At 41.8% G+C, this 27,322-nt stretch overlaps 1 protein-coding gene across 1 annotated transcript in view; it reads right to left on the reverse strand.

Annotated features, from left to right (window-relative positions):
* Positions 1–26,245, reverse strand: part of STS (steroid sulfatase) — a 333,313-nt gene extending 307,068 nt beyond the window's left edge. Inside the window, exon 1 of the mRNA XM_063450160.1 lies at positions 26,111–26,245. The gene's annotated coding sequence lies outside the window, so the exon portion shown is untranslated. The remainder of the gene's footprint in view (positions 1–26,110) is intronic.
* Between the last annotated feature and the right edge of the window lie 1,077 nt (positions 26,246–27,322).

The following is a 27,322-nucleotide window of genomic DNA, read 5'->3' on the forward strand; positions in this document are numbered from 1 at the left end:
AATGTTCTACCCAAGAACAAGCTTTTTCATCTAGACCGATTTCCTTGCGTTTGAACACTAATCTATTGTGTGGAACTGTATCAAATGCCTTGGCAAAATCCAAATAGATCACATCCACTGCAACACCCTGATCGATACTTCTACTTACTTCTTCGTAGAATGCAATTAGGTTAGTTTGACATGACCTATGTTTCATAAAACAGTGCTGATTTTTGCTGATAACCATGTTCTTCTCAAGGAATTCTTGAATATTATCCCTTAATAACCTTTCAAATATTTTCCCAGCCACAGAAGTTAAGCTCACAGGTCTATAATTTCCAGGCAAGGATTTTGAACCCTTTTTGAATATAGGGACCACATCTGCCTTCCTCCAATCCTCCGGAACACTTCCTGAAAGAAAAGAATCTTGAAAGATTAAAAACAGAGGTTCACTTATTTCTACACTTAGTTCCTTAAGTACACGTGGATGAATACCGTCAGGCCCTGGAGCTTTGTTTATATTAAATGTCATTAGTTGCTGCAGCACCTTGTCTTGAGTTAACCAATTACAATTATTCTGCAAGTTTTTAGTAGCAATCATTTGCACATTTACTGCCATGGGTTCTTCCTTAATATATACGGAGGAGAAATAGTTATTTAAAATTCCTGCCTTTTCCTGGTCTTCATTAACTAACACCCCCGTTTCAGTTTTTAGTGTACCTACACTTTCATTTTTGTTTTTTTTAGAATTTATGTACTTGAAAAATGCTTTGGGGTTGGTTTTTCTCTTTAGCTATCATTTTTTCATTTTGAAGTTTAGCAAGTCTAATTGCCTTTTTGCACGCATTATTTGCTTCCTTATATCTTTTATAAGATGCATCTGACTTGTCTGATGTAAATGCTTTAAATGCCCTTTTCTTATTTTGAATCTCTTGTTTTACTTCTCTACTAAGCCACGTTGGTTTTAATTTGTTTCTTTTATATTTATTTCCCAATGGTGCATACTGAGAAATGTACCTTTCTAATATTTGTTGGAAGATGATCCATTTATCCTCAGTGTTCTTTTCACTAAAGAGTTTATGCCAGTCAATATATTGTAAAGCTTCCCTTAACTTATTGAAATTGGCCTTTTTAAAATATGTTTTAGTATACCCCATGTGCTTTTGTTTTTTTGAGTTTATTTCAAAGGACACTATATTGTGATCACTATTTCCCAAGTGCTCACCTACTTGAATGTTGGTCAAAAGATCAACGTTGTTTGTTAAAACCCAAGTCCAGACAAGCATCCATTCTAGTTGGTGCCATTTAACAAGTTTAAAAACCTAATTCCCTTTCCTGAGCTACTAGTCCCTCTGTCCCAATTTATGTCTGGGTAATTAAAATCTCCAATAATTAAAGTGTTACCCAGATTAGCAGCTTTCTCAATTTGCTCAAACAGCTGTTGTTCCTCGTCAATTTTAAAATTAGGTGGTTTATAACATATCCCAACCAATAGTTGGTTTCCCTTCTTTTCCCCCCAAGCAGATATTTACCCATAAAGCTTCCACAAGATTTGGCTTTAAATCATGGTTGACATACAAACATACCCCACCACCCTTCTTGTTTTTCCTATCCTTCCTAAATAACATGTACCCATTTAAGTTAACTGCCCAGTCATGTGTCTTATCCCACCATGTTTCAGTTATGCCTATTATATCATATTGTTTAGTGTATGCTAATGCCTCTAGTTCCCCCATTTTGTTATTTAGGCTCCTTGCATTAGTAAGCATACATTTAATATCATGCGTCACTTGTATATTTTGTGAATTATCAACATTACATAGCTTCTCTGTTCTGAGCTTGCGCCTCCCCCCCCTCCTTATACTGTGCTAAAGCCCATCTCCTTTCTGTCCTATCTCCATTTTGTAGATTGCTAGGACCCTCCCCCCCCCACTACTAGTTTAAAATCTCCTTCAACCTTCTAGCCATCCTATCCCCCAGCACTGCAGACCCTCGCCCGTTTAGGTGCAATCCATCACTATTATAAAGGTTGTACCCAATCGCAAAGTCAGCCCAGTGCACTAAAAACCCCAAACCCTCCTTCCTGCACCAAGACTTCAGCCACGCATTAACCTCTCTAATCTCCTGCTGCCTTTCCACTGTAGCGCATGGCACAGGTAATATCTCCGAGAATATCAACTTCGAGGTCCTTTTCTTAAGTTTGCTACCTAATTCCCTGAAATCATTCTTTAGGACCTTCCATCTTCCTCTTACTTTGTCATTGGTACCAACATGGACCATGACCGCTGGGTCATGCCCAGCCCCTCCCAATAATCCTTCCACTCTGTCAGCAACATGCCGGACCCGAGCACCCGGGAGACAGCAAACTGGTGGTCCCCTACCACCACAACCTGTCTTGCCTTCCTTACATTTTGATCCCCACCTGTACTAGGGGGGCTGTTAGCTTGGCTGTTAGAAGTAACAGCTTCCTCTAATACAGCTACTCCTGAGCTGATGCTCCCAACATCTTCCCTCAAACGGGCAAATCTGCTAGGTTGCACCAAATCAGGACTAGCTAGCTCTTCCCTCCCCCCCTGCTTCCTCGCCCCACTGTCACCCAGCTACATGCCTGTTCCCCCCATGTGAGACCATAAGCACCGCACCGGACACCATAAGTACTGTAGCCCCACTTAGCCGCCACAGCTTGGCTGGGGTCTCGCCGTCCCTTCCCACCCTGGACCAAACTCCTGGATCCAGCTTCCAGTGGGAAGGCCTCGTGGTATAACCTAGTGGTTATAGCCTGTATAGCTGTTCCCTACAATCACGAGACGAGGCTTAAGTTGAGGGTTAAGTAGACTGATTTTAATGGGACCACACTTGGCATTTGATGACCATCCCCATGAAAGGGGCACTCTCACATGGACCTTGTGGGGGACTACAACACAAAGTCACAGACCAATAACAAACAGGTTACAAGGCATGACATTCCCCTACATATCATACAATCCCTCCCCTCTGCCTGGGAGATAATTGAGTCAGATACTGTATTAACTCAATTATTTCCAGGCAGAAAAACCATTTTTATAAAACCCCAAAAATATGCCCTGATCTGGGTAACCAACATATCCAAAAATCACCCAGATCAGTTCAGGGATTCTATGGAAGTCACATTTTGATACTTCTGGGGATTTGAAGTGCAATATAAAATACTGAATGCAAGAGTTTGTATGGCACTTAGTCTATGTTTCTGGTTCGGGAGCTTATTCCCATCCAACGCCGTTCGACTCCCGTTCGAATAGCCAAACATCCGTAGAAGGTATGTGTTTAGCAGTGTTCGCGCCATCGAGTGTCCCATTTGAGTTTCATACACTTGACGACCAAACACCGCTAATTGTGCTTGCGGCTTAAGTTGGCCACCGCCACGTGTTTGAAGTGCCGACTCGAACCGCTTCGGGAGTTCGAAGTGCTACCATACAAGTCCAAAAGGCACAAACAGTGTATGTAAGCAAGGTTTATCACAGGGGCCGTAGTCACAGGGCAGGAGGCTGGCAAACAGGCTCCTCCAAAAGACAGTGGCAAGGTTACTTTCGCCACACCTATTTCACACTTAACTTTCTCCTTCTCCCTGTTGCTTCTCCTCCTATCAACGTGACCGCCACAAACTTTGCAACTCACTTCACTAAGTAGATTTCTTCAGAGAAGAAATCTCTTATCCCTCTTCTTCCCCTATAAATACTCCTCCCAACTCCACTCCCTGCATTGTTCTATGCTCATTCACACCCGCTACAACATTAGAGGTTTCTGCTCTCTCCACTTGTCCTGCCCCACCATCTGCTCCCTAGATAATATTCCCTCATTCACACTCTGTATCTTTCTCTTGGTTTGCCTTTCCAAGCACTCTTTCAGAGTTTTTCTCTGGCCCTGCCTCTTCTTCCCAATCCCTCTCTGTTGGTGTTCCCCTTGGTTCTGTCCCTGGTCTCCTACTGTTCTCGATCTATACTGCCTCCATTGATAAATTCCTCAGCTCCTTTGGCTTCCAGTATCATGTGAATGACATGCAAATCTATCTCTCACCACCCCTCTTGATTCTCTGACTGCCTCTTTGCAATTTCCAACTGAATGGTTGCTTACTTCCTTAAACTTAACTTGTCCAAAACAGAACTTCTGGTCTTTCCTCCCTCAAGTGCTGCTACTCGTGTCTGTCTCCCTCCAAGTTAATGATGCTACCATCAGCTCTACCTCACAGGCTTGCTGCCTAGGTCTTCTCTTTGACTGCAACTTTTCCTTCACTCCTCATGTCAACTCGATCATTAAATACTGTCGTTTTAGTCTCAAAAACATACACGGCAAAGGTACTGGTCCATGCTGCATCCCTCTCTTGCCTTTACTGCTGCGAGTTGCTTCTCAATGGCCTTACATGTTCCAAACTTGCCCTGTTAAAGTCTATAATGAATGCAGTGGTGCGGCTAATTTTCCTGTCTGCCCGCACCTCACACGCCTCCACCGCTAGTGCCTGCTTTGGCTTCCCGTAAGACATAGGGCCCAATTTAAGATGGTACTTGCTTACAAATCTCTACATAATGCTGCTCCAACCTAGCTATCCTCCCTAATACACAAGTACACAAGCTCCTACGCTTTGCAAAAGAGCTACGTCTATCCTCTGCCTGTACTCCCACCTCTCTCACCCAGCCGCTTCACATCTTAACCCTTTTGTGGTTCCAACTTCCTTGCTGCAAATTCAGTTGTGAGCGTGGATTGTTGCGTAGTCATTGCACATGCACGTTCTGACATCACATGACTGCCAATAACCAATCCCTGCCATTTATAGGCTATTAGACATTTCTCAGTGCCCTGAAGTGGTTTCCTTTAGAGGTTATCTGAGAGCACGTTCATAGTTCTGTTCCTGTAATTCTGAATCTTGGCTGGTCTTTTCATACTTTCTGTCTCCCTCAACTGGGTCTGTCTCTAAAGCCCAGTAATACGTTGTAGTATTCAGCTTTTAATTTATTTATTTTGTTCACTTAAGTACTGCCTTTTGTGTATATTAAATCCTGACAAACACTAAGTCCATTTTAAACTGAGGTATGTGTGGATGCACTAAAGGACAAATAATAATAAGAGATTAAACAAACAACTAGCAAAAATTACAAAATTGCTTGGGATCTATAGTGCCAAATTAACAGAAATAGGTCTTTAATGGGTTAAGAGGATAGGCATTACACAATGCTTTAGCAATAAAATATTAGTTGTGTAGGCTATCATCAGTCTTAACCAGTAAACCAGGATTGGTTGCTGTTACTTGGATACCATTGTTGTAATAAGCAGAATGCCAGGTCTTAGAGCAAATTAACATGAAGATAAAAGTATGATAGTGAAAATATATATATTTTTTTGCTTCCTTAGCAATATTCAAGCTTCTACATAAGAACTCTTGACATATAATTAGAGGATCAAAGAACATTGCTCTTATGCCACCGTGAAATGATTTCAAGAATACTTGAAAGGTTTAAAGGGTCAATGCAAATTAACTAACCAACATACTTTGTTAAAGTGAAAGCAACTTACACTTGAATAATGATGTATAGTGATGAAACTAAAAACATACATGTTGGTAAAGACATGCGTTTCTCCAGGTGGTCAGATTTAATCAAAAAACTGTTTAATTTGTTTTTATTCACCTCCAGTTTTTAGAATACTTTTACATATTTTGAAAAAAACTTTAAAGGGAGAGAGAGGTGAGTGGCCAATTGGATCTAAGCTAACAGATGATGACACCTCCTCAAATATTACGCTGACGAGCAGGGTTACCCAACTTGGGGAGATTGAACTTTAAGAAGGCTATTTCCTCCATCAGTTGCAGGGACATTTGTTATTAATAAGCATTGCTTATTTTGGGAAGTGGTCGGTGGACAATAGCTGCTGGTCAATGAGACACAAAGAATAACTCAGAGACACGACAGTGGGAGACACAACGGGTTTAGACAGGTACATTCTGACCATTTTAGAGGCACTACTTTCCCTTTTACTGCTTGCTGCTTCATTTGCTCCCACCAGACAGCCAACAGCATTAAGCCAAAAATTAACTGCATGTTTATACTGTTGTAAGATTAAAGGGTTATGGAAGATAGCATAATGTAGAAATCATTTTTCTGAATTTCAGACACCAAGATGTATTAACAAAAAAAAAGGTTCTTTGTAAGTTACAGATGTGCTAGTTTTTTTTTTCGAACATGACAAACATGTTCACTTTCCACTATAAGTTGACCTAGCACTAAGAGTAATCTTTCTTTAAAATAATACGCATACTTTTTATAAAACTGAACAATGCATGACCTTCTTTTTAATATTTGTTTTTATTTATTTTGTACACCTCCTGATTTTATGAGTGAATAAATTGCCTTGGAAGGATTCATTTGGTCGGAGTTTGTTTGGATCATCTTGCTGACCCTGATACCCCATTGGCTAACACTCCATCTATATCGTGGGGAGGCACCCTTTAAACGCTTAACCATTTAGGAATTTGTGAGTGCATATATATCAGTACATTATCTTTGAGTATCAAACAATATTTGCACTGTTTTATCCTCTATTTTAGGTACACCAGCAGAATCCCTAAAATATCCTATCACTTATACATGTTTATACTGTTGTAAGATTAAAGGGTTATGGAAGATTAGTGTTGTCGCGAACCCGAAATTTTCGGTTCGCGAACAGCGAACGCGAACTTCCGCAAATGTTCGCGAACCGGCGAACCGCGCGAACCGCCATTGACTTCAATGGGCAGGCGAATTTTAAAACCAACAGGGACTCTTTCTGGCCACAAAAGTGATGGGAAAGTTGTTTCAAGGGGACTAACACCTGGACTGTGGCATGCCGGAGGGGGATCCATGGCAAAACTCCCATGGAAAATTGCACAGTTGATGCAGAGTCTGCTTTTACTCCATAAAGGGCAGAAATCACCTAACATTGACACCTGCCCTCAAAGCCCTGCCCTGATACACACTGACACAGAGCAAAATAGGGACTGTTCCCCCTACATAGGGTCACTTGGCAGATATGGATTGACACCTGTCCTCAAAACCCCTGATACACACTGACACAGAGCAGAATAGAGACTGTTCCCTGTCCACAGAGACCATGATACACACTGACACAGAGCAGAATAGAGACTGTTCCCCGTCCACAGAGACCATGATACACACTGACACAGAGCAGAATAGAGACTGTTCCCCGTCCACAGAGACCATGATACACACTGACACAGAGCAGAATAGGGACTGTTCCCCCTACATAGGGTCACTTGGCAGATATGGATTGACACCTGTCCTCAAAACCCCTGATACACACTGACACAGAGCAGAATAGAGACTGTTCCCTGTCCACAGAGACCATGATACACACTGACACAGAGCAGAATAGAGACTGTTCACCGTCCACAGAGACCATGATACACACTGACACAGAGCAGAATAGGGACTGTTCCCCCTACATAGGGTCACTTGGCAGATATGGATTGACACCTGTCCTCAAAACCCCTGATACACACTGACAGAGCAGAATAGGGACTGTTCCTCCTACATAGGGTCACTTGGCAGATATGGATTGACACCGGTCCTCAAAACCCCTGATACACACTGACACAGAGCAGAATAGAGACTGTTCCCTGTCCACAGAGACCATGATACACACCGACACAGAGTGTCCGCGTGAAATAGGGCCGTGAGTAATGACGTCACGGGTAGCCTGCCCATAGTATCGCATAGGGTGGAAGAGCTGATAGGACATCTGAAACGTATTGGGATGGAGATGCTTAATTGTTCTCCAAAATGCTTGACACCACCCCATAGTGAATCTCTGCAAACTTTAATACCATCAGAGGAGGAAGAATGTGGCAGCCCACTGGGATTATTCGAAAAATTTCAAATTGATGATTTTCCAGACCCTGGGGTTGACATTAGTCCAGATTTACATCTTGTGACCCATGAGGATGTTCCAGGCACTACTTGTGAAATAAAGACAGATAATAAAGTGAATGATCCTTCTCCTTGGGACTTGCACCCTGTCGTTGAAGGTGGAGTAGGCAATGGCAAGAGCATGCTGTGGGTAGTCAGTGCAAACACTCTCTTCCCGGTGAATAATGAGGAGACTAACTATGATGACGTTATTTGCGTTGAAAGTAATGATGCCAGAGATCTTTTGAAACCATATGGAAGGAACGAATTGGTTAAAAGAAAGGCAAGGGACCACCTGCATATAGACAAGAATACGCATAAGAGAAAGAAGAGAACAGGTGAAAAAGAGAAGCTGCAGACTGCCTATCTGCAAATAGTTGAGTTATGTCCTGAAGATGTCCGTGTTACCACAGTGCAGACTCGGTTTGATACACTACTGAGGAGTCAGAGAAACCCCAGATCTTCACGTATTGGATGAGTCGGTGCGTGGAGTTGCAGAGAACGTAGAACAAGAAATATTTAAACTTTTCCTGTGTACTGACAGCAGATATACGAATAAATACTGGATCCTCCTTTTCAATTTGAAGGACCCTAAAAATCAGATCCTGTTCCGTCGTGTGGTCCTTGGTGAAATCACCCCACAATGTTTGGTTCTAATGAGTGCAACGTAAATGGCTGCACAGGAGCTGGCCAACTGGAGAATTCAAAAGAGAAAACATGCACTGGAACTAATCGAGAAAGAGGAAAGACAGCCATACCAGATTCAGATGACAAAGCTGACACACAAGGGGTTAATTGAAATTGATACCGTGCCCGATCAGAACTTGACCCTAGAGGATCTGTCTGATTCTGTGTGGCAGCCTCAGGATTCTCAGCAGGATTGCATCTCAGAGAAAAGGGACACAACATCCCAACACAAGAGCCACCTTTTAGATCAGGTCTGCCTTATATGCAAAGGGCTGATAAACCCCCCAGGTGATGCGGACTTAAGCCAATGGGTAATTACCAAGAAACCAGAGAAAATATGGAAACACCATATAACTAATGGCAATCAACATTCTTCATGCATTGAAAAGAAGAACAAGAAATTGTATGATCCAGATACTAGACTCACAGATCCAGCAGACTCAAGTGTGTGGAAGGGATTCCTTCACATGTTCTCTATAAAGCAGTTTAAAGTTACAGCCACGCCAGAGTCTGGTTATAGCAGTCATCTTTGCCAGGATTTACCAAAAGTGTTAACATCCGAAGGATGCATTTTGCAAGAGTCTGTTTGGGAATATGTGGATCGTATCTGGCCAGAGTGCACCAAGGACATGTGTGTGATCCGACTGAATCAAAGAACGTCAAGTGATGCAGTTTCATATGCTCGGCTGTATTCTTATCTTAATCGGAAGCTGAGATATGCAATCATCAGAAGTCATGGCATGGAGGCGTTCCTAGTGCCTCTACCTGCCGGCCAACCCATCCCTCAAAGATTGCGTCCTTTGGGAGGTCCAGGTTTGGAAGACAACCATCCTATTCTGCTTCTGATCTTGCTTCTTCCAAGCCATCCTTCCTGGACAGCTTATCCCAAAAAATCTTCCAAGAAACATAAAGAAGGTTTGGATATCCCAGATGATATTTTCTCTGACATATTAGCAGATGTTGAACGAGAGGAGAGACAAATGGCCGAGCAAGGGCTCCCTCCTTCAGGTTTCCCAAATTTTGAGCAGTGGAATCAGAATTCTGAGGATACAGGAGAGGAAGTTGGCATGCCTGAGATCATGAATATGCTCCAAAATTTGAGCAATGGCCTTCAGTTCCCAGGAGAATTCTCTGTAATTATAGGAGAGAGTCAGGGTGCTAATATTATGCCACCTCTCCATGTGCCAAATACTGTTCCAGCAGGTCTCCCATATCCATCTTTTCCATTGTATCCAGAAGCAGCCTACCCTGGCTGGCATGGTATGTTGCCCCCTACTCATGCAGTAAATCCATTGTCCATTGACCCAGCCAATCTCTTCTCTTACCCGCTTTCACAAATAATACCACCTAACTTCTTATCTGATCAACATTTTACTGCAGGGCCTCAACCTTTTGCATAAATGTTGTAGTTTTGTTATATTTACGTTTTTTGTTTTTTTTTAACTGTTATGTTTTAGCGAAATATTGAAAAAAATACATGTAATGTGCTGAACATCAAAGCTGAAATTTTAATTTGTCTCAGTAAGTTGAAAGCCATACTTTCTATGGGAGTTTCAAATGTTCAATAATTGTTTTCTGAAGAAAGCATAACTGTCTGTTTTTAGCAAGCAACAACCCCATATTAAGCTGTTTATTCACTGAACATCTATTTGTACTGAATTGAAAACTGAATGACAAAATGTAGGCAGAAAACGAATGATTTGAATATATTCTTCAAATACCAGAATTTTTTTATTTGTTTTTTAGTTCACTACTATTCTGTGTTTAGTAATGTATAAGTGTGCCAGATGTGACAAGTTTACATAGGTTAATTATAGCCACTGTTATATCTGGGCTACAAATACATGCATTTTGGCAAACACCTCAAAGCCCATGTAAGCTTTGTGTTGTTGAATTTCAGTGATTTCTTTTATGTTGCATGTGTACAGTTGTACTGTAAAATGGGTAAAGCATGGGATATGGTTTTACATTTGTATACTAAAAATGTTAATATACGTTGAAAAAAAAAAAAAAAGGACGCATGAGCCTACAGGCATTGCGCATGAGCGTCCAGTAACGTAGCAAAAAAATTCCCAGCTCCCCAGAGGCTGTCCTAGCACCCCGGTCATACAAATATTCATTAACGGCTTTTTCTTGTTGGAGCAGGCGGTCGAACATTAGGAGTGTTGAATTCCAACGTGTAGGGCTGTCGCAAATCAAGCGCCTCACTGGCATGTTGTTTCGCCGCTGGATATCGGCAAAGTGAGCCATGGCCGTGTAGGAACGCCTGAAATGGCCACACACCTTCCTGGCCTGCTTCAGGACGTCCTGTAAGCCTGTGTACGATCAGATTACACACATGTGCCATGCACGGCACATGTGTCAACTTGCCCAACTTCAATGCCGCTATCAAATTTTTTCCGTTGTCACACACCACTTTGCCGATATCCAGTTGCTGCGGAGTCAGCCACTTTTCCACCTGTGCGTTCAGGGCGGACAGGAGTGCTTGTCCGGTGTGACTCTCTGCTTTCAAGCAAGTCAAACCCAAGATGGCGTGACACTGCCGTATCCGGGATGTGGAATAGTACCTGGGGAGCTGGGGGGGTGCCGTTGATGTGGAGCAAGACGCAGCAGCACAAGAGGACTCAGCCGAGGAGGTTATGGAAGAGGATGGAGTAGGAGGAGTAGAGGAGGTGGCAGCAGGACTGCCTGCAATTCGTGGCGGTGTCACCAACTCCTCTGCAATGCCACGCATTCCTTGCTTGTCAGCCGTCAGCAGGTTTACCCAATGCGCAGTGTAGGTGATATACCTGCCCTGACCATGCTTTGCAGACCAGGTATCAGTATCGAGTACAAGTTGGGGATTGCCTTTTGTGAAAAGAAATTCCGGCCGGGTACCTTCCACTGCGGTGTCCCAATAGCTACAAATTTTTTGAACGCCTCAGACTCAACCAGATTGTATGGTGAAAGCTGGCGGGCTAATAGTTCGGACAAGCCAGCTGTCAGACGCTGGGCAAGGGAGTGACTTGGTGACATTGGCTTCTTACGCTCAAACATGTCCTTGACAGACACATGACTGTGGGCAGATGAGCGGGAACTGCTCAAGGTGGGAGACGGAGTGGCGGATGGTTGAGAGGGGGCAAGAAGGACAGCAGTGGTTGACGTGGCTGAAGATGCTAGACCAGGAGGAGGATGGCAACTTAGAGTAGGCGTGCTGCTTGTACTCATGTGTTGATCCCATAGGCGTTTGTGATGTGAGATCATGTGCCTACGCAAAGCAGTTGTACCTAGGTGGGTGTTGGACCTCCCACGACTCAGTTTCCTTTGGCACAGGTTGCAAATGGCATCGCTGTTGTCCGAGGCAGACACACAAAAAAAGCCACACTGCTGAGCTCTGCAATGACGGAATTCTGGTGGTGGACACAGCATGCGTTGATTGGCGTGCTGTCGGGCTGACCCCGGGTGCCAATGCATGCTGTCTGACTGTGCCACTATCTCCTTGCGACGACCCCCCCCTGCTTCCAACTCGTCTCCTCCTCCTCCTCTCTGTCTCCCCATCTGAACTTTCGCCCTGTTCTTCTTCTTGCCGAGCGGGCACCCACGTGACATCCATGGACGCATCGTCATCATCAACCGCTTCGCTTGTATCTGACAACTCACAAAAGGAAGCAGCAGCGGGTACAACATCATCATCATCACACCGTACCTCCATGTGTTTAATGCTGCCTGCCTGAGACATATCCCTGTTATCTACATCCTCTAGCAATAATGGTTGCGCATCACCGCTTGAAGACAAGTAACTGCTATTCAATCTATAACAGTGAAAAATAAATTTTGGTTTTAAAAGCATGCTATAGAGACACCAGATATGATTGGCAATGTGCACTGGAACAGTTCTGCAGAGCACACACTGTAGGCCTGAGACACCCGCTTGAAGACAAGTAACTGCTATTCAATCTATAACAGTGAAAAATAAATTTTGGTTTTAAAAGCACGCTATAGAGACACCAGATATGATTGGCAATGTGCACTGGAACAGTTCTGCAGAGCACACGCTGAAGGAAGGACTGACAGAGCCGCTTGAAGGACACTGACTGTCTGCTATTAGCTTACACTGGAAACCTTTTTTCTTTGTAAAAGCACGCTAAATAGACACCAGATATGATTGGCAACTGTCAAAGCACGCTGGCACAGGTCTGCAGAGCACACGCTGAAGTAGGCCTGACACCCAGACGCTTGCAGACAACTAACTGATCTTCTATTACAGTGAAAAAAAATGATTTCTTTAAAATCTAAAGCTTAAGCTATTGTTAAAACAGATATGAGTGGTGGCACTGACTGTGCAAATGGGCAAGGCATCCAACTTGACACAGAAGCTGGTAGGCAGGCAACTGCTCTTCTATTACAGTGAAAAAAAAATTATTTCTTTAAAATCTAAAGCTTAAGCTATTGTTAAAACAGATATGAGTGGTGGCACTGGGCAAGTAGGCACAGTTTCCAATGTGAACCTCACACAGAAGCTGGCAGGCAGGCAACTGCTCTTCTATTACAGTGAAAACAAATTATTTATTTTAAATCTAAAGCTTAACCAATTGTTAAAACAGATATGAGTGGTGGCACTGGGCAAGTAGGCACAGTATCCAATGTGAACCTCACACAGAAGCTGGCAGGCAGGCAACTGCTCTTCTATTACAGTGACAAAAAAATATTTATTTTAAATGTAAAGCTTAACCTATTGTTAAAACAGATATGAGTGGTGGCACTGGGCAAGTAGGCACAGTATCCAATGTAAACCTCACACAGAAGCTGGCAGGCAGGCACCTGCAATTACATTACACAGAAAAAAAAAAAAAAAAAAAGCAGCCTGATGTTATAGCCCTAAAAAGGGCTTTTTGGGGTGCTGTCCTTACAGCAGAGATCAGATGAGTCCTTCAGGATTGTAGTGGACACTGAATACCCTAGCCTAGCTATCAATTTCCCTATCTAATCAGCAGCAGCTAAACTTCCCCTCCTCTCACTAAGCATGCAGCTTCAGAAAGAATCGAAAATGGATGCTGGGAGGGAGGTTGGAGGGTGTGGAAGGGAGGGAGTGCTGCTGATTGGCTGGAATGTGTCTGCTGACCGAGAGGCACAGGGTCAAAGTTTGCCCAATGATGACGAATAGGGGGCGGATCGAACTGCGCATGTGTCTGCCCGCCGAGGCGAACACGCTAAGTTCGCCGAGAACTGTTCGCTGGCGGACAGTTCGGTACATCACTATGGAAGATAGCATAATGTAGAATTCATTTTTCTGAATTTCAGACACCAAGATGTATTAACAAAAAAAAGGTTCTTTGTAAGTTACAGATGTGCTAGTTTTTTTTTTTTCCGAACATGACAAACATGTTAAGTTTCCACTATAAGTTGACCTAGCACTAAGAGTAATCTTTCTTTAAAATAATACGCATACTTTTTATAAAACTGAACAATGCATGACCTGTGAGATCAAAATGTTTAAACAAAAGACTCCCTGAAAAAAGTCATATTTCCCTCTGGTAAGGAAGAGCAGTGTAAAGACAGTGGCAATATATCTATTTTATATTTCATAGAAACAAAGAAAAATTTTCGTATTATCTTGTCAGTGCAATACACATTGTCTGGAGATTTATTATAAGACTGCAAAAAGTAACAATAGTTAAAAAAAAAAAAAACAGAAAAACAAAACATTATTATTATTATTATTGCATTTTATTTACTCTTTCTTTTAAGCATGTGCATCCAAAATAATAGCACAGGAGAATATTTTACTTATTCCTAAATTATAGCAAAGTATAATATAATAACATAAATCTATGCAGAAACATTAAAGCCTGAGCAAATTAGTTATGATCCTATTTCTATTAAAAGGGGACAGCTGAGAAAATTAAATTACTACGACTTAATGTAGTGATTGTGGTCCAAATAGTGTTTGGGTGTTGCCCTTCCATTTTCTGTCTAACTATACATCTCATCTTGGGCATCCTGAAGCGCGATGTTGGGGTTAAGTAGGTGGACTAGTGATGTGATTTCATGAGTAGCTCCATCCAAAAGTGAATGCACACCAGGCTGCCTGCTAATCTCCTTTTACCCATCTCAAACCTCACCTGCCCTAGCTCTGCAATCTCCTTCAACAATTCAACCCTCTCCTTTCAACTAGACATCATGGCACCTCCTACACTTAAATGCAGCAAGTGCCCCTAACTACAACCTTGGCACACCAAGCTGACTCAATACCTCCAAAAATGCTCCAGAACTGCTGAACACTGCTGGAGGAAGTCTCACACTGCATCTGACTTTCTCCACTATAAATTTATGCTGCGCTCTTACAGCTTGGCTCTTTCCTTTGCAAAAATTACTTCAATACCCTCATAACTACACTCCACCGCAAACCCAAAAGACTATTCCACACTTTTAACGCTCTTCTTCGCCCTGTTGCTCCTCCTCCTACCGACTGACCCGCCACAAACTTTGCAACTCACTTCACTGACAAGATCTCTACAATCAGGGAAGAGATCTCTCATCTCTCTCCTTCCACTTAAAATACTTCCCCCAACCTCACTCCCTCTGCTGTTCATTCGCACCAGCTACAGAGGAGAGGTTCCTGATCTGCTCTGGTTTTCCCACCCCACCAACTGCTCCCTTGATCCTATTCCCTTGCATCTCATCCATACGCGGTCTTCTTCTCTTTCTCTACCTCTTACTAAAAGTCTCAATCTCTCCCTCTCCTCTGGCATATTTCCATTACCCTTCAAACATGCAACTGTAACCCTGATTCTAAAAAAGCCAAACCTTGACCTTAACTCCCTGTCCAACTACCGCTCTCTCTCGCTACTGCCTTTTGCGTCCAAGATATTTGAAAGACTTTTCTATGTGATATTGACAGACTTCCTCAAGTCCAATTTTCTGCTCGACCCAATTCAGTCTAGTTTCCACGCTCAGCACTCTGTGGAAACGGCTCTGACCAAAGTATCAAACGATCTACTCGCTGCAAAATCTCATGGTCACTACTCTATCCTAATTCTCCTTGACCTTTCTGCTGCTTTTGATACTGTTGATCATCAACAGCTTCTCATCCTCCGTAATCTCGGTCTACGAGATATTGCTCTCTTCTGGTGCTCCTCCTACCTCACCCAGCGCTCTTTTAGCATTTCTTTCTCTGGCTCTGCCTCACAATCTCTCTCTGTTGGTGTCCCCTAAGGTTCAGCCCTTGGTCCCTTACTGTTCTCAATCAATACTGCCTCCCTTGGTAAACTCATCAGCTTCTTTGGCTTCCAATATCACTTTTATGCAGATGACACGCAAATCTATCTCTTCCTGTCCCTCTTGACAAGTGTCTCTGACTGCCTCTTTGCTATTTCTAGCTGGATTGCTGCCTACTTCCTCAAGCTCAACTTCTCCAAAACAGAACTTCTGGTCTCTCCTCCCTGTTGCTGCTCCTATTTCTGTCTCCCTCCACGTTAATGGTGCTACAATAAGCTCCAACACGCAGGCTCATTGCCTAGGTGTTCTCTTTGACTCTGACCTCTCCTTCACCCTTCATGTCCAGTCTATCACGAAATCCTGCCCCTTCCAGCTCTACATAATGCTACTCCCAGCTATCTATCCTCCCTAATACACACATATGTCCAGTCTAGGCCCCTACGCTCTGCCGAAGAACTGAGCCTATCCTCTGTTCGTACTTCCACCTCTGATGCTCATCTTCAAGACTTCTCTAGGGCTGCACCAATCCTGTGGAACTCCCTTTTTTCCATTAGACGCTCACCCAGTCTCCACTCCTTCAAAAAAATCATTAAAAAAAAAAAAAAAAAAACTAACTTTTTCACAAAAGCATATCAATTAAACTGTTAATGACTCTAAAACCCCCACACTAAGTCTTCATTGAATACTATTCTACCAATCTACTTCCCTAATACTTCCCTTACCTTTTCTGTCCCTTTACCCCGCTCCCTCTAGCATGTAAGCTCATTGAGCAGGGCCCTCAACCCCTCTGTTTCTGTGTGTCCAACTTGTCTGATTACAATTACATGTTTGTAAGTCCACCCATTGTAAAGCGCTATGGAATTTGTTGGCACTATATAAATATAATAATGATAATCAAAAAGGGCAGACCACACAGAGCCCTAGTGGCCTAAACTTAGCGCGAGCATGTCTTATGTTGCTCTCACATTATGCTTCTTGGGGACAGTTCCCTGTCAGGATGTCGGGACAGAACCTAAAATTAAGACAGTCCATTTAAAATAGGGATAATTCTGAAGTGAGGTCCAACTATTTTTGAGTAGCACCCAAAGTCCAGCTTCTCATATGCAAACAGGAATATGTGGATGTTTCACATCCTTATAATCCACATGAAAGACACCCAACTCTGGACAGTAACAGTTGGCTGTGAGTGCCAGTTGAAGATCTTTATTCCCAACACTATTGATCCCTCTGCCTTCCCCCGCCCCTGTTGCCCTCTTGGCCATAAGGGGTTAAAAACCCTATTTTTTCCGCTTACTTGATTCCAGTGTCGATGTCCCTCGGTGGGACAAAGGGCAATAGAAACACTGTGTATTTTTTTTATATGTGATTTTACTGTATACTATATATTTTATCTCACCATATATTTCTGTTCTTCATAGGTTAGAATCTATGGTATATACAGTGAAGATTTCTTAGTTATTATTTATTACTATTATTGTTTTAAATAAATATTCCTAAGGATCAATATAATTAGGGTTTGGAAAATCTATATTTATATGGTTTATTTTTATTCATATTATTTTTTACCTTTTTATGTATTTCTATTTTGAATATATATTGCCTGTTTAGTATTAGATATATTTGCCCGTAGTTACATGGAGGACTATGCCTCAAATGGGCAAAAGGAAACCACTAAGGAGGATATGATGAATTTGCGCTGAAATACCGGAAGTGATCTCAGATGCCGAAATAGCCTAACTTCCGCCCATGTGACCGGCTGACTCACAAGCGCCGAATTCAAAAGGCAGCAATTTGGACATCTTCCCATGCACTGAGGAAAACTCGTGGAGAGTTGAAACGCGTCTGAATGTGTTAAAGACTGTGTGTCGCCACTAAGGGACTTATTTTACAAAGTTTATTTTATCTTGGTTTTATATTTTGCTTCAATAAATTGTTATTTTTCAACCATTATTGCTGCACCTTCTGATCCAACTGCAACTGGCATAATCACACAGGACCTTCAATTATGCCTATTAGGAACCCTTGGGCGCAATATGCAAACCTGGCATTGCCCTGTAATCTGTGAGTGTACTGCCACATTCAATATTTATCTATTGGTCATCACAGTATACACTATGTGCTGTTCTTTATTTCTGCTATTTTAGAATATACTTATGAAACAACTATATAGGTCTACATATACATAAGTATTTCTTCTGACTTATAGCACTTTATTCCTTTCTGCACAGAGAAGTTGTGTATACTTAGTGTATCTGTTCTTATCCAAGTATAATATTTTCTATATTACAACTAGATACAGAAAATGAGACAAGGGTGATCTGTGCGTACAAAGGCGCTTAAAGAGTGGTATAGGTGTACAGTTTTTAATAGCCCCTACAACACTTCACTGTGGATCTCTCTAGTCCACCAAATTCTAAAGTATAGTAAAAGTAAGAGAATTTCAGAGAAGGTCACCTACAAAAAAGTCCCTTAAGTGGAGCGCTAGATAGTACTTACCCCAAATGGAGGTTAAATATAAAAAAAAAATTAAAAAAAAAGGAAAAAATATGCAATAGTGGAGTATGTCAATACTGGTACACAAATCCTAAAGTAATATAAGCAAACTCACAAGTGGAGAGCCAAATGGGGGACTGGCTCAAATCACAATCGCCTCGGTGTGGATAAGGAGACACCTTCCCTCTTTGTATTTTCTTTCTTCGATGCTCATAAAGGAATATACAAAGGAAATACATCTATCTGGTGAAGTATGTTTAGATCAGGTATAAACACAATCAAAGTACCAAATGGTATAGTGCTCAACTTTTCCAGAGCCAAATCTGTATACCTGGGTCTGGTTTAAACAGCTTGTTACCCACTAAGTGGGGTACACCTTCTTTAGAGGTAGATGAAGGTAGCAGCAAGTAGGACTGAATATGATCCAATTGATCAATTTATTAAAATATATAAGTATTAAAACTAAACATGTTCTCTTACCTATTAGGGACATCCACTTATTAGGCTTTATTTTGTATATCATTTTCTAATCATTTCTTTAGCCTTGTATATTACTTATTGAGTATTAACTCATATGTGGGTACCTACAGATATTTTTGATTTTAACCATACAATTAAAAGGTGCCTAGGGAGATATCAGCTATGCCTCACTGATGATGCCTAACAAGGCTGAAACGATCATCTGGGGTTGCGGTGTCTCTCGTGCAGAGGGAACTTGCTGGCATTTCAGATCTGGACTGCCTGTATGGGTGGGACCAGTCTGATATGTTTCAGAGATGTTCTCTCTGTAATGGCACAAGATGAGCAAAAACCAGCTTGAGAACTGAGCGGGGACCCACCAAAGGGCTATTTCAGCTGCTGCCCATTCTCAGTATGCTCTTGCGACCCATTTTTTGCTCTCTAATAAAGGTAATATTTAATTTCATTAGGGCACTCATTGTCATCCTTTTCCTGCTTACTACTTTTGTAGTTTCTTTAGGGTTAACCCCTATTCCATTGTATCCCCTAAGCTTCCATTCCATTTCTTTGTTCTTAAATGTAAGCAGTGTCTAACTATCGCTGCAGAGAAGTTCAGGAATCAGTGTCAGATTACCCCGGTACAGTGAGGAAATGCGTGCGATCGGTTAAATCAATTCCAGCGTATGTAGCTTGGATAGACTGGAAGAACAAGATATCTAGGTCTAAATCTACACAGCAAACTGACCACGGGTAACAGGAAGGAGCCAACACGCGTTTCACCGGTAAGGCGGCTCTTCAGGAAGGCATATGATTGGCCCCAAACTATATACAGCATAAAAAAAGAACAAGGAGTCCTGGAAGTAATGGTATGGCCCCTACATAACCCTGATCTCAACATAATCAAATCTGTCTGGGATAGGCTGCCTAAATCCACAGAATAATTGTGGTTGGTTATCAAATATATCAGCAACAACCTAAATGTACTGTCCATAATACATTATTTCAAAATCAAGAAACCAGAAGGCTCTTGGAGAATCGGGTAGTGGAAATATTGTTTTGATTTAGATTTTTCTTCTGTTGACTCACTTTCCATTTTGTTCATTGTTAAAAATGAACTATGAACATTAACTTTTTACAGATCTTTAAAAATGATCCAGGATAGTTATTTAATTGCATATACATAATATTTATATTTTATACAGGTGCTTATCTCAAATTATTAAAACTTCTTTAAAAATCATTATGGAAGGCACAGCAGCATCATACCTGAAAGTCTGTCTGATCCTCCAAATGGCACGTAATATATAGCCTGTTATATCTGCTCAGTATGTACTTAAAAAGGTTATTACTAAATGTTCACTGGCTTGATAATAGCGTAGTTTATTATATGTGAGGTTGGCCCTTCGTACACTACCTGATTTTCAACTCTGTACTATCTAGGATGGGTGACTGCGATTTGTACATAACATGCCACCTGAAATTATTTGCTAGAGACACACACAGGGTTATTCAATATTTGCTAAACTCTAAATTAAATTCAAATTGAAATGGCAAAACTGAAGCTGAAATAGCCCAGCTTTAAACTATAGTTGGAAATTGCTTCCAAATCAGCTATTTTATCCTCAGTTTTGGCATGTGGCTTTCTATTTGCTACAGTTTGGAATTTAGTCAATAACCCCGACACAATTTTTTCGTAACTAAAAACATGTTTTTCCAATATTATAATGGCAACACACTGGAACAGAACAAGAGCACATATTGATTTAAATGGACACTCCAGATCCCTAGAGCACTGTAATGATTTTCATTTTACAAAAAGGTCAGATTTCAATAAAACATTTGTACTTTTAAAAAGTAGCCTTGTCATACTCCCTGGCTTTCAAGCAGACAACATGTCCTGTCACTTCCTGGGTTGTTTTGCTAAGGGATGCCATACGACATTTTGGGACTCCTGACACAGTTCAAGTTCTGGGCCCCTTAAACCCACCCGAGTCTGTTCACTGTGCTTGCCCCTAAATCCGCCCACAGTGTTCACCCACAAGGATGCAGTGTGTAACGGATCACCCGTACTCCGACCGAGTACCTTCTATTGATGGACGCTTCCTAGCTTGAGCCAAGGACCACAAGCACCGCACCAGACACCACAACCACCGCAGTCTCCACAACCACTGTAGCTTAACTGGTAGTCTCTCCGTCTTCCTTCCACCCTGGATCAGCTTCTGTCTTCCAGGACCGTGTGTGAAAGACCTCTTCCTTCCACCCTGTATGAACTTCCAGCATCCAGGACTGTGTGGGGAAGACCTCTCCTCCAGGAGAGTGTATCAGGAACAGCTCTTAGAAGAGCTAAGTGATTAAAGCTCAAGGGAATATGCAGAGCATAGCAATCCCCAGTGTGATTATAGCAGTTCCCACCAATAACGAGACAAGGCTACGTATTGAGGGTCAAGAAGATCTGTTTAATGAGTACCAAAAGGACTTTCTTTTATGCAGGTTTTCAGATCAGAGGCACACCCCCTGAACCTGGTGGTAAACTGTGACAAAAGGGACACAAACCGATGGGAACACTAATTAGCAAAATAACACTCCCACAAACACAGTAAAATCCATCCCCTCTATCCTGGAGATAATTGGCTTAAGGCACTGCAGTAAACTCAACTATCTCCAGGTACAGAAAATATCTCCATTTTACACTAACAGTAAAATACATAAAAACACATAAAAATACATAATTCCTATTATATCACACAGAACCCCCACATTTAACCTATCCACAGATAGCTCAGATCTGAGCACCCAATATAGGTGAACAGCGCTCAGATCCACGAACAGAGTAAATTTGCCATGAGGTTAAAGTTTTGCAAGGGCTGATAAGAGATTGAGGAGGAACAAAGCAGCCGGTTTAAACTGGTCTGGCAATGTCTCTGGGACAATGCCCTGCTGGAGAACAATGGGATAGGTATTAAAGTGGGAGGGGAAGAGGCACATTCTCTTATGGAATCAAAAGGGGCAGAAACAGTCTTTGAAAAGTCCCAATATGCACACATAAAATTTTTAAAGGGCAAACATAGTCACAAGGCAAGAGGCTGGCAATTAGTCCTCTCCAGGCACAAGTGGCGAAGGGCACTTCGTCACACAGTGTATATGGTATGTGCAATGGATAAAGTTGAAGTGTAGTTCGATCTTCTGTAGTTAAATATGGGGACCGGGCGTCTAGGACTACCAGACCCGTTACAACCATCATGGTTGTCACCCCCTGATGGTGGCCTTGGTTTTGCTCATTGGAGCTAAACTCAAGAGGCTGTCAATTGCTCAGAGCACCTACCTTGCAAAGAGGTAACGTTGAGCTGCATTGGTAAATCTGTGGTTCTACTTAGAGAAACTTACAGTAAGAGACAGTGGGAGCTCTACCATCTCTACAGTGAAATTAAAATTACTTCTGAAAAATAGAAATTGTACCTTTATTTCACAGCTTATAGAAAAAAAAATGCCAAAAATTAATGGCACAAAGTAACCAACGTATATGTTTTATTATTATTATTGGTATTTATATAGCGCCAACTAATTCCACAGCGCTTTACAATATTATGAAATGGGGTAAATTTACAATAATTGAGACAATTACACAGTGACACAGGATCAATAGGTAAATGAGGGCCCTGCTCAAGCTTAGAGTCTAAAGTAGGTGGGGTACAAATACACAAAAGGGCAGCAAGGGTGGCAGCCACCAAACAAGGTGGAAAAGTAGCAGAACTGGAGGTGAGAGTGGAGTTAGGCTCTTTAGGAGGACAGGGGACAGAATAATGAGTTTCTTGTATATTTCACTTTGCCAACAATTTTGTTTTTCTCAAACATTATGCAGTCGCTATGTAATGTCACTGGAAATGCCCCTTGGAGAGCAGGATAATGTGTACAATTTGATTCATTCTTATACATTTTGGTTGGATGTCTCCTTGAAATTATGTTTTTATGCATGAAGATTTGAGGTGAAAATAGATGGATATTGAGTCCTTCACAAGTGGGTCAAATGCAAAATAACGAAATCACAAACGTCTCATAAAACCCAATAGGGAAGCGTTTGACTGCCTGAATATTTCCAACATATAGTGTTACAAAGTTTATTAGGTTTCCTTTTTTACATGCAGATAGACAGACTATAAAAACACTGCTATGCAGTATTCACAATTCACAAATTCACAAAGCCATGGAAAAAAAATCATTTTACCCCCTAAAGATGGAGGCAAATTCTGATCAAAACTAAATCTTGAATTTGAGCTATATGTATGTTCGACTATTGATATTGATTAATGTTGATATCAAAATACACTTAAAGGGGCACTATAGTCACCTGAACAACTTTAGCTTAATGAAGCAGTTTTGGTGTATAGAACATGCCCCTGCAGCCTCACTGCTCAATCCTCTGCCATTTAGGAGTTAAATCCCTGTTTATGAACCCTAGTCACACCTCCCTGCATGTGACTTGCACAGCCTTCCATAAACACTTCCTGTAAAGAGAGCCCTATTTAGGCTTTCTTTATTGCAAGTTCTGTTTAATTAAGATTTTCTTATCCCCTGCTATGTTAATAGCTTGCTAAACCATTCAAGAGCCTACTGTATGTGATTAAAGTTCAATTTAGAGATTGAGATACAATTATTTAAGGTAAATTACATCTGTTTGAAAGTGAAACCAGTTTTTTTTTTCATGCAGGCTCTGTCAATCATAGCCAGGGGAGGTGTGACTATGGCTGCATAAAAAGAAACAAAGTGATTTAACTCCTAAATTACAGTGAATTGAGCAGTGAAATTGCAGGGGAATGATCTATACACTAAAACTGCTCTATTTAGCTAAAGTAATTTAGGTGACTATATAGTGTTCCTTTAAATCACACACACGAAGGTTTGGGGACTGCCTGACAACCGACAGCTGTCAAAGACAACCCTGACAATGCAGCTCACTGCCGATCCAGTCATGTGATCACTCTGCATGAGGATATTCAGTTTCAGATTTTTCCCCTATAGGAAAGCATTGATTCAGTGCTTTCCTATGGGGAGGTCTAATGTGCACGAAAAATTTGCCGCGCATGTGCATTAGAGTCCTCACGTTGCGGGAAAGAGTAGGAGGGACATACGCGCTGGGATCAGGTAAGTAATTAAAGAGTATTTACCCTTTATTGGGGGGCATGAGGAAGGAGGGAGGCAGGGGGAGTGATAGTGCCAGCCATAAAGACATGTTTTCCTGGAACTATAGCATTCCGTTAATGGGCTAAAAGTGACACTCCAGCATTGGTGGATCCGGGGGGGGGGGCAACGGGGCAATTGCGCGCCCCCCCCCCCCCCCCCCTGAGAAAATAGTGCTGCCCGAGGCTCTCCCCTGCCGGCCCATGCAGGGCTGGTGCTATCCAAGCACCAGCCCTGCTGATTGCCATCACGGACCTAAGGGAAGATCAGTGATCTCCCTCCCCGGTCACAGCCACATTGCTGGGCGGCCGGCAGGGGAGGGAAAGGGAGAGAGAATCCGGAGGAGCTCTTACCTGCAGCTCTGCTGGGTTCTCCTCTCGCGGGCACGGAGCGTTACCATGGCAACGCTCCGTTCTCGCGAGAGTGAACTCTAGCCTGAGCTGCAGGTTAGAGTTCACTCCCCCACTAGAACCACCAGGGACTGGAAGAGAAAGCAATGTCTCCCCCTCCCTCAGCACAGGTAAGAAGGGAGGGGGACATTAGCTATATTTATATAGTTATTTAATAATAATACAAAAATTATCTTTAATCTGCCCCCCTATCCCCTCACACAAACTTTAACCCCCTACACACTGCACCACACACAAATATACAGCCCCCCTTACACACACACACACACACAACCCCCCCTTAAACACACAGCCCCCCCCTTACACACACAGCCCCCCCTTACACACACAAAAACCACCCCCCTATACACACAAAAACCACCCCCCAATACACACACAGCCACCCCCCAATACACACACAGAGTAGGCCCCTCGGCGCTGGACTCCGGTAAGTCACTGAAGGGGTTTTAACCCCTTCAGCAACTTGGGATGGGGGGTGGGAGGGAGATGGGCACTACAGGAAAATTAATATGTTTAATTAATATATGTTAATTAATATGTTTTCCTGGCACTTGATATGTTTAATGAATATGTAAAATTAATATGTTTTCCTGGCACTTGAGAATCCCTTTAAACTCAAGAGGCAGCCAGCTATTCATAGCACCAGCCTTCCAAAGAAGTCTCAGTAAAGGGATATTATCGGTACCCAGACCACTTCAGCTCAGTGGTCTGTGTGCACCAAGGACATTCAGAATCAGCTAAAACCCCATAGAAAAGCATTGGTCCAATGATTTCCTATGGGACTGTCCTAATGCCAACACGGCACTGCACATGCGCGTTGGGAGAGAAAAAGCGATAGCAATCCCTGACTGAGGGACATTATCTGTGGATTCAGGTAAGAGACAGAAGGGTTTTTAACCCTTTGTGTGCTGCGGGGAGGGCACTATAGGCTAAGAATACAATTGTGTATTCCTAGCTTATAGTTTCCCTTTAATCTGCATTGTGAAGTTTGTGACTGAACAGCTAAAGAGCCCTCAGACAAGAGATCTGCACCTTTTCCAAGTTGTTTTTAGATGTGCCCCCAATAAAAAAAAAAAAAAAAAATCCATAACTAAATACAAGTGTGTTTTCATTGAGGGTATATTTACTAAACAGTGATTTAAAAATAAATATTTAACTCCCAAACAGCAACACTTAGTGAGACAACAAATGCATTTTCTATACACCAAAACGGCTTCATTAAGCCAAGGCTCTCTTGGTGCTTAGAGTGTCCCTTTATTATACATGTATTATATAGAGGGTTTTTCAATAAAGTGAGACATTAAAATTCCAAAGAAAATTGAAAGTGAATTTACAATTTGGGGCCACAGCTAACTTGGAATTTGTATTTTTTTTCCTAGTTCAATTTATTTGGTTTTAGATTTGAAATTCACTTTAAATTCCCCATAATTCTAATTTTAGTGACGAACGCTGCAGGTGTTTGCAGTTGTCCCCCATGCTGCTCCCACCTTTAAATCATTAAATAGCCCTACATAGTATGACCTGTGAAAGCACATTATATTGTAACTCAGTGCACAGCCATTACAAATAACACTGCAGGACACTGTGAGCAGGCATGCAGCTTGGAGAGAATGCAGATAAACATGACCCTAGTAACAGTAGAAAATGTTCTTTTACGTAGAACTGTTCAAATACACCCTGTATCAGATAACATAACACAAGGAACTTACCAACATTTCTCTGTATCTACGAGTGGTGGCTAAAAAGGAGACATGTTATAATATTGCTACAAACACTCACTGTTGATTTGGCTCCTGGAACAGCTTTGTGGGTGGGTGGTGGTAGGAGGGAAATGGTTTTGTTGCCAAGAGCTCTTGCACTCGTTCTGTGATACATTAAGGTTTCTGTTGGAGAATGTAGACCAATGTTTTAATACTTCCTGCTTTCTGCTGCAATGTCCAACAGTTGTGACTGGTGCAGGAAATCAGCATTTAAAAAAAAAAAAAAAATTCTTACAAGTTATACTGCTAAAAAGAGTGGCTGAACGTATATGATACTGATGGGGTTTATTCACTAAACAGTGAATTGTTCTAATCTAAAACCATTTTTTTTAAAAACTAAAATCGCCAAGTGATGTGACTATTGGTAAATTAGAGACGTTTTTCAAATCATTTTTTGGCCTACATTTTTCAATTCAGATTTCAATCACTCATGTTTTGTAAATAAACTCAAACATTGTACTTGTAAGTATAAACTGGAAATAGTTCAAAGGTATATATTTGTTAAAGGATTCCAAGCATCATAACCAGCTTCCGTTAGTACTCCTCGGTTAATCTATGTAGTGCAGGGATAGCTCATAGGCTGAGAATATCAGCTGATCACTCTTAGCCAATCAGCTAAGTTCTACTTTTCAGGGCTTAGCTCAGGCAGAGAGCTTCTAACTCTCTGGCTGAAGTAGTTGAGGTGGACAAACCCCAAGATAGTCATCAAGCCAATGAAAAAATGGTTTGACTATTTATAGCCCGATATTGTTGTAGTTGTTATGGTACTTGGAGTGTCCCTTTAAATTATTTGCCATTTTATAAAAGGGACTTGGTCATCCTAAAACATACAGATGATACAGTCCACTTTAGGCAGGCAACCTAGCTGCTGCTCACTGTAATTAAAAATTGTCAGTGTCTAATGAAATACATGTGCCCCCACCTGTAGGCATTAAGGTTCAATTTAATGTAATGAGTGGATAGGTCACTTTTAAGAAGGAATGACCCTGAATATAAATATGGCCCTGGTGATAGAGAAAGAGAGTATTTTGTTATCTTGTAATCTCTTGGTAGCCAGAGTTGTTGGGTATAATTTTGCGTTATAATTTACCAGTTTTCAAAGTAACAGATGGAGTGATAAAATGAAGCATTCTTGATTTTATGAGCCATATCCTTTAACTGTACCGCAAACTGAAGTGAACACCTGGCTGTTTACTTACTCTTTTGATGTACTGCACAGTAGTCATAATTT

The sequence above is a fragment of the Pelobates fuscus genome, chromosome 1 (assembly GCF_036172605.1).
Source record: "Pelobates fuscus isolate aPelFus1 chromosome 1, aPelFus1.pri, whole genome shotgun sequence".
NCBI lineage: Eukaryota > Metazoa > Chordata > Amphibia > Anura > Pelobatidae > Pelobates > Pelobates fuscus.